The sequence below is a fragment of the Sinocyclocheilus rhinocerous genome, unplaced genomic scaffold (assembly GCF_001515625.1).
Source record: "Sinocyclocheilus rhinocerous isolate Xijiao unplaced genomic scaffold, SAMN03320098_v1.1 scaffold1149, whole genome shotgun sequence".
In the NCBI taxonomy this organism is placed as follows: Eukaryota; Metazoa; Chordata; class Actinopteri; order Cypriniformes; family Cyprinidae; genus Sinocyclocheilus; species Sinocyclocheilus rhinocerous.
In genome coordinates this window covers 912,525-920,246 of record NW_015664180.1, presented here as the reverse complement: position 1 = coordinate 920,246, position 7,722 = coordinate 912,525, and positions in this window count along the sequence as shown.

Sequence of the window (7,722 nt, the reverse complement as noted above, 5' to 3'; positions counted from 1 at the left end):
CACTCTTTTGGACTGTAAGAAGAATAAACCAGCCAATATTTTATCATCTGACAGAGATTACTAAAGGCAAAGGAAAGATAAAGAAAGAGACAGAGCATCAGACAGACATCTGGTATGGACGCAAGTAAGGCAGTTGACGACAAACAAAAGAGCCAGAGTAAATAATGTAAATGTCCTTCTCTCACTGACCTGTCTGCGTGACTCAAGTCACTATTTATTATGTGATGGAGGATTATGGGGGCTATGCTAATGAGTAGTCATGTGCATATATGTAGGTCATATCACCCGCCCACTAACACCCTTCCAAACACAGACAGACATTTTGACAAGCCAATCATTGGATTAATGATGACAGTCACATTCACACATAGACTTCAACTGATAAACTGTAAACTAAAAATTAGTGATGTTTGCAAAGGCATTGATGTGTCTGTTCATTTTTTTTTTCCATTTCTTAAGTTTTACAGAAAAAAAAAGTCAGTCAGTAAATACAACGATTTAGATCTCATGAGCTCTAAGTACAATACAACACAAAATAAGGCTAAATTAATGACTTTTGGTTCAGTAAGTTAATCAAATTAATAGAAAAAGTGATTCAACTGAACATAAGAGTCTTTCGTTTGGGAATCAGACTTCACTGGTTGTGCTGTAGGTTTTTGATTCACTAAAAAGAATTGACTCATTCTCTTTGGATTTGAGACTTTAGTCTTTGCAACTTTACAGATCTTCTTTATGCACCAAGAGCTTGTAACACTCCAAAGAGAAAGGAAAAATAGAAATTGCATCATATGACCCCTTTAAATAATAGCGACCAGTGTAGCAATGCGCTAAAACACCCACAAGACATCATGACTAGTTTTGCACAAGCAACCACCACTCGCATTTATCCAGAAAATGTAAAAAATAAAGTTAAAGGAATAATTCAGCCAAAAATTTGCTGAAAATGTACTCACCCTCAGGGCATCCAAGTTTGGAGAAATGTAGCATTACATCACTTGCTCACCAGTGGATCCTCTGCAGTGAATGGGTGCCGTCAGAATGAGAGTCCAAACAGCTAATAAAAACATCACAGTAATCCACAAGTACTCCACACAACTCCAGTCCATCAATGAATGTGTGTTTGTAATAAACAAATCCATCATTAAGGAATTTTAACTTTAAACTGTTGATTATGGCCAAAATATGTGTCTATAATAACGCTTCCACCAGTGAAAAAGTCCATCCCCTGTTGTCTTCTTGCATAAAAACCCACCAACATATTTGTGTAGAACTGATTTTGGACTGTTTTCTTATGTAAACGGTACTTGATCTGTGCAGATTTCTCTCCTGATTCAGACGAGATGACTATTTCACTACAGTAAGAAATATTATGGAGAACTCATATTTTATGGAGGACTCATATATTTAAAGAGTTTGGTTCCAAAACGCTATAAATCCATTTGGATTAATTTGAGTAAAAATGTGTTTTCTTTACCAAGAAAGTGGCAAGATGAAAACCACTATTTTCTGTTTCAAACTTTCACATAGCATCTTTAGGTTATAATAACATTAAAAATTCAAATCCAGATTTTGATTTTCAAATATTTATTATAAAAATTGATTATTTTCCCCCCAAAATACAATAAATCCATTGAATCAATATAAAAGTTATTTTTCATATTGAAACTGTTGTAAATACACAACAAAGTAAGTTGATCCACATATGACCGATTTTGAACTTGGTCAATACTAATCTTATTAATAGCGTACGTTTCTTCCCCACCGCAGAAACCACCACAGGTTCATCAATGCCGTCAAAATTATTCATTTTTATAGGGGTGCACGATAAATCGCATGTGATTGTCATGCGCATCTCGTCAGTAAAGCCGGTTCTGTGATTAGTAGTAAATCTCCATCATGTGCTTTCAGATGGAGCGGCATTTAAAACACAGAGCCGTAGATCACTGACAAGCTACGTGATATCGCGTTCATAATCGAAGGCGATTCATCTGCGTTTATGAACGCGATATTGTGTAGCTTGTCAGTTACTAGACTTTTCAATACCGACCAGATACAATACTGATTTTGGCGGGAACTTGCGTTTTGGAACCAAACTCTTCATTTAGAACATACAAACATGCAGATTTTCACTTTACAGTACATTAATTGATGACTGCTGTCATGTGGATTACTTGTGGAATATTGTGATGTTTTTATCAGCTGTTTGGACTCGACATTCTGACGGCACCCATTCACTGCAGAGGATCCACTGGTGAGCAAGTGATGTAATGCTAAATTTCTCCAAATCTGTTCTGATGGAGGCAAAACTCATCTACATCTTGGATGAGATGGACTATTCCTGTTGTTGCACTTACATTGTTGAAGTTTTCCACACATATCCATTCCCTGTCAGAGCATGAGGAATAATCTGCCCTAACCACTTCATTTAGCCGTTCTCACCAGGCATGCCATGTCGAAACAGCTAGTCGTGCCCATGAACTATATTTATACACGTTTTTCATTTTCTTGAGTATTGTCATCTGTCATCTGCTGGCGTAGGTGTTGGAGAAGAACTACTGTTTGCTTTCTGGAGCATTAGTCATTTTCTGAGAGCCAGGGGGCGGAACACAATGCTGCCCATCTACCGCCCAGCTCTGTTTTTCTCTTTCTCTCCCTCACTCTGTCCCTTTGTTGACCCCAGTGTTTTGCAGAAACACTGCATAGTCCTTTGCTAAGTTGAGCTCCTTCTGCTAGTATACAGCTGACAAAAGCATTATTCGGATGGGATTTGTTTCTCAGGGTGATGTCTGCAAAAGAACATTTGCATGTGTTCTCCGTGAAAAACCTCATGCATTTGGATGTCAATTAAGCTCAGTGGAGAAAGCTATCTGTTAGCAATCCTATTCACTTCAATTCTGTTTGCGTCAAATTCCCAAATTATCAGTAGTCAAAAAAATGTTTTTGAAATAAAATTTTGGGCCAACTGCTTCATGTAATCATATATGATTTGGACGTGAGTTCAACTACAGCATAAATCTGATGTTTCCAATTCTGCCGAGAAATGTATGCAAAAATGCATTTCCGACCGGAATAGCGATAAAAATCACTGGCTAGTGTCTCTGAATACTGAAAATACATCAACGAGTAAAACCATTATGCCCAAATAGGGCTAAATGTGGAAAGTGGAGAAAAGTAGAGGGAAAAAAAGTTGAAAAAAATCGGTTTTGGTAGTTTTCTGCCAGGACATTTTCCATTATGTTTACAAACTTTTCCTTTAGCACTTAAAACACAAAATTCAATGTGGAAATCAAAATACTGAGGAAGCATCTGTGAAATATCAATACAGAAAATTCCTTCGTATCACCACAATATTGTTTAGAAGTGTATTTCGATCATTACCAAAAGCATTTTCAAACATTCACTGTAAATATATATATGGACAAAAGTATTAGCACACCCCCTTCTTTGGAACAGAAAAAGGCACTTCCAAAACTGTTGCAACAGATATAGAAATAAAATTTTTATATACATGAATTATGTTTTCATCTTTGTTGCCACAGTTTTGGAAGTGCCTTTTTCTGTTCTAAAGAAGGGTTTAGAGAACCATAGAGTGTATGTACAAGTCATTGATGTTTGGTGATGAGTTTTTGGCTCAAGGTCAGCATTTAAAGTCACACCAGAGGTGTTCAGCTGGGATTAGGAAATAACAAATTGGCTTCCTACATGTTTTTTATTCTAACTTACAACTATTTTAGTGTCATTGAGGTATTATTACAGTTTTTATGAATATTGTACATTAGTTTTATTGGTCACACTTTATTTTAAGGTCCAATTCTCGCCATTAACAAACCATTAACTATGACTTTTTCCTCAATAAACTGCTAATTTGCTTCTTATTAATAGTTAGTAAGGTAGTTGTTAAGTTTAGGTATTGGGTAGGATTAGAGATGTAAAATATGATCATGCAGAATATGTGCTTTATAAGTACTAATAAACAGTCAATATATAGGCATGCTAATAAACAACTAGTTAATAGTGAGAATTGGTCCGTATACTAAAGTGTTACCGTTTTATTTTAATCTTAGTTAAAGTTTTTGTAATTTTCTTGTGTGTTTTTGTCATTTTTAATAGTTTTAGGGATTTTATACACTGTAAAAAATGATGTGATCTGTAAATCATCGTAACCTAATTTCAACTTAATTTTTTTAAAGTTTATCTTCATGGAACATGATCTTTACTTAATATCCTAATGATTTTTGGCATAAAAAAAAAATCAATAATTTTGACCCATACAATGTATTTTTGGCTATTGCTACAAATATACCCCAGCGACTTAAGACTGGTTTTGTGCTCCAGGGTCACAAATAATAATTAAGTTGAAATGACTTGTACTGCAAATAAAATGAACGAAACTTAAAAATGGATTTGTAAAGAAGAATGTCGAAGGATTTCGATATAATCCAAGAGGAGACTGGTTTTCCTTTGCTGAAGTAAGGAAACTTTGCTTCCTTTGCTCCTATAAACAAACTCGCGAGACTAGCATATCTCAGAGGCACGCATGCGCTGCGCATACGTCATATGTCTTCCGCCCGAACGGCTTCCGCGTATGACAAATAACGGAAGTGAGAGAAAAGTGTTTATTACATTTGAAATATGGATATTTTTCTTTATAAAACACATGGATTCGCTACAGGAGTACTTTATTCATCCCCCGGAGCCGTCTGCGGCACGTTTTATTATGGATGCGCGCGCTTTATTTGACGACTTGTGGACTGTTCAACTGCAACACCCGCTGACTGCAATGATAGAGCTTGGAATAGCCTGGACAATTTTTAATATAACTCCGACTGGATTCATCTGAAAGAAGAAAGTCATATACACCTAGGATGCCTCTGGGGTGAGTAAAACACAAGCTAATTTTCATTTTTGGGTGAACTAACCCTTTAAGTCAGCAACTGAACTTAATTGTTAAAGTTAAAGTATGTAGATTTTTTTTTACAGCGTATATGTCTATATAGTTTTTATTTCAATTTTAGATTTAGTTATTTTTTACATCAAGTACATGATAAACTTTGCCTTTTCAGTTAGCGGAAATAAAAAAAGTATTTTGTTTTTGATTTTATTTCAAGTAAAAAAAATGTTTTGAATTGCTTTATATTTAGTTTCAATTTTAGTTTTAGTTAACTATAAAAACCCTTTCTTCACTGACAGCTATTCGAAATCAGCTATATATATATCAGCTATATATTCTTTGTGGAGGGCTTTTAAAATTACTATTATGCGTGAAATTGCTATATATAACAGCTTGTATGCAAGTCTTTGTATATTGTTACTTTTTTTTAAAATAAATGAATATGCAAAAAATATGCAGTTCTGAAACGGACGGGTTCTGTTCCACTTTCGGCCGTAGCTCCATCCGTATCAGACCAGACTGTCTGATCCCTGATGTGACAGCCTCCATTACCCGTCTGCATAAATCCCACACACACACACACACACACTCGCTCATCCCTCTAGGCACAGTGAGGTCAGGCAACAGAATCGCTAGAGGGTTGTAAGCACACAGGATCATGGGATTGTTAGGGGGGTTCAGACTTAACACACGTCTGTGTGGGCAAGCAGGTTTGGCAAGCGCACACACGTGGGTGGTTTTGTGCGAGACAGAAAGAGGGAGCGAGAGAAGAAAGAGAGAGAGAGAGCAATAATGGGAACCATTCAGATTTTTGTGCACTAGTGAACAGTGAATAGGTGAGGTCTGATGCCGGAGATGATGTACATCACGCTGTTGTGCGCTGTGATGTCAATAACGTGTCAGTTCACTTTCATTCACTTTGTCAGTCTCACAAAACCAGTCACGAACATGGCCAGCTCATATTTCACCTCAAAATCATACGACAAAAAAATTAATTTAGCGATAAAAAAAATAATAATTAGGATTAATAAGTGGATAATTTATCTGCATGTCAATTGAGTACATTTTGTCAACCAAATTTTTATTACTATAATGCAAATTAAAAAGAAAGAAAGAAAGATAAGGCCTGTTAATTTAACATGCTAATTCAGTGTGAATAATTATAAAATAATATTACGCTATTATAATTATTAAAAGGTTTTATTTAAATTATTACAATTAAATATATTTAAGTCTTATATTAGCTTTATTGACTAAATAAATAAGTAGCTATTAATTTAACATGCTAATTCAATTTGATGAATTATTTAAAAATATTGTAGCATCTTTTAATATTGGTTAAATCACTAATGCAATTAATTAATCTGCATATTTTGTAATTCATTTGATTAACATTTTCCCTCCCAAACTCTTATTACATGTTTAATTACCTGTAACATGGTAATTTAGTGTGATTAATTATTTAAGAAATGATTATAGTATTATAAAAATATATAATGTATTAAATTATCTTTATCAGATTTTCTGAGAAAATATTTGTTAAATACACTAATCTATTTAATTAATCTGCATATTTTATAAGTCATTTGATTAAAATTGTGGGGTTTTTTTATTGTTAGTGTTTAGTTTTGAAGGCATGTCGGCATTCTTTGCATTAAGCACATTTCACCCTAAATTCTCATTACCATAATGCAAAGAAATGTTATAACAGTAATATTTTATTTTATTTTATTTTATTTTATTATTTTATTTTATTTTATTTTATTGTTTTAAATACAGTCGTTTTTTTTGTGAGATACACCCATCCATCTCTCTTTTAATTTTTTGTTTCTTTTGCTCTCTCGAGCTTGGCTCTTAAAGGGACAGGCCTGCACACATGCCGCTGCTTCACCCTCCATCAGAACCACAAGAACACGACTAGCAAACAACAAGAGGACTGTGGCTTCCTCTGCTAAATCTGACAGATATTTACATCCGGCTAAGAAAAGTAACCTGCACTGAATCTAACAAGAAACATCCTTAGCAATACGCATGCATGAAAAAATACTTTATTTACAAAGACATGTATTGAATATTAAAAAAAAAAGTGTTTTGCATGTTTTCATGACAATTAAGCACATAAAAATGTACTAAGCCGCTCAATTTTACACACTGTCAATTTAACTAATGAGATTGCATTTTTAAAACAATATCATGCTATTATAAATATAAAATGTCAATAAAAAACTTTTTATATTAAAACATATTAGTTTGAAAACATTGTAAAAAAATTATTCTGTTTTACAAATGTCTTTAAAATGTAATTTATGACAAATTACATTTGGAAATGTAATTTAAGACACTAATTTATTATTTAAAAATGATGAAATTAGAAATAGAAAATGTAATTCTTAAAAAGGACTTTATACTTCTACTTTAAAAGACAATTTTTAAATGCTTGATTTATAATTATTTAACAAAATGTCTTTTACAAATGTCATTTATCTCAATTTAAGACACTAATTTAATGTAAATATGTTTATTTGTTTAAAATTAAATTCCACAAAATGTCATTTTAAAAAAATATTAAATTTTTATTTAAAAATTGTTGTAAAACATTCAGTTTTACAAATCTTTTAAATAATGTCACTTATCTCAATTATGAATCTAATTCAATGTAATGATTTTAGTGCTATCTATGATATAAATTATATGAATATAAATATATACATGTAAATATTTTAAAAATATATGCTGTGTGTGTATTTATATATACATAATAAATATACTCAATACACACACATATATATTATGTAAACAAAAACTTTTATTTTGGATGCGATTAATCGTTT